General features: G+C 32.3%; 1 protein-coding gene across 1 annotated transcript in view; it reads right to left on the bottom strand.

Annotated features, from left to right (window-relative positions):
* The window catches only part of LOC109844301 (translation factor GUF1 homolog, chloroplastic), a 63,507-nt gene that overhangs the window by 3,907 nt on the left and 59,065 nt on the right, over positions 1–535 (bottom strand). The window lies entirely within an intron of this gene.

The following is a 535-nucleotide window of genomic DNA, read 5'->3' as shown; positions in this document are numbered from 1 at the left end:
CGGCACCCCCCCCCCCAAAGTTTTATATCTTGTGTGCTCAGCTTGATTGGAGGGACTAATATGAATCAATTTATAAGAATTCAAGGGATCTAATAGCAAGGTTAATGGTTTAAGATATGGTTGAGAAAGCTTTAAAATTGAGTTTTCTTAACTATTGGTATAGTTAAATTGAGTTTTCTTAAATGTTATTGTAGCTTTTGTATCGTTAAATACTTAAATTTACGAACAACTTTTTTTAAATCAACAAAATGGAAAATGAGTTCATTAATAAAAAGTTTGACTTTATATGCTCATCGACTAAATTACCAGATTAGTATTTCTTATTAACCCACTTTACCACTTCGGTAGTTTTTGTTACTCCAGATTTATTTTTGGTATTTTTTTTCTTGGCCTGATGGTTAAATAGGTCCAAAAGTTGGTCGCCAGCAAAAAAACGTTGATGTGGAGTGCATTAAAGGGTAGGGGTTTTTCGATATTAGTTCCTCAAATCTTCAATACTTTGAATTCGTCCCTCAAATCATTGAAATTCCACACC

This window comes from Asparagus officinalis, chromosome 6 (assembly GCF_001876935.1).
Source record: "Asparagus officinalis chromosome 6, Aspof.V1, whole genome shotgun sequence".
Classification (NCBI taxonomy): domain Eukaryota; kingdom Viridiplantae; phylum Streptophyta; class Magnoliopsida; order Asparagales; family Asparagaceae; genus Asparagus; species Asparagus officinalis.
This window is presented reverse-complemented; position numbering and strand designations above follow the sequence as displayed.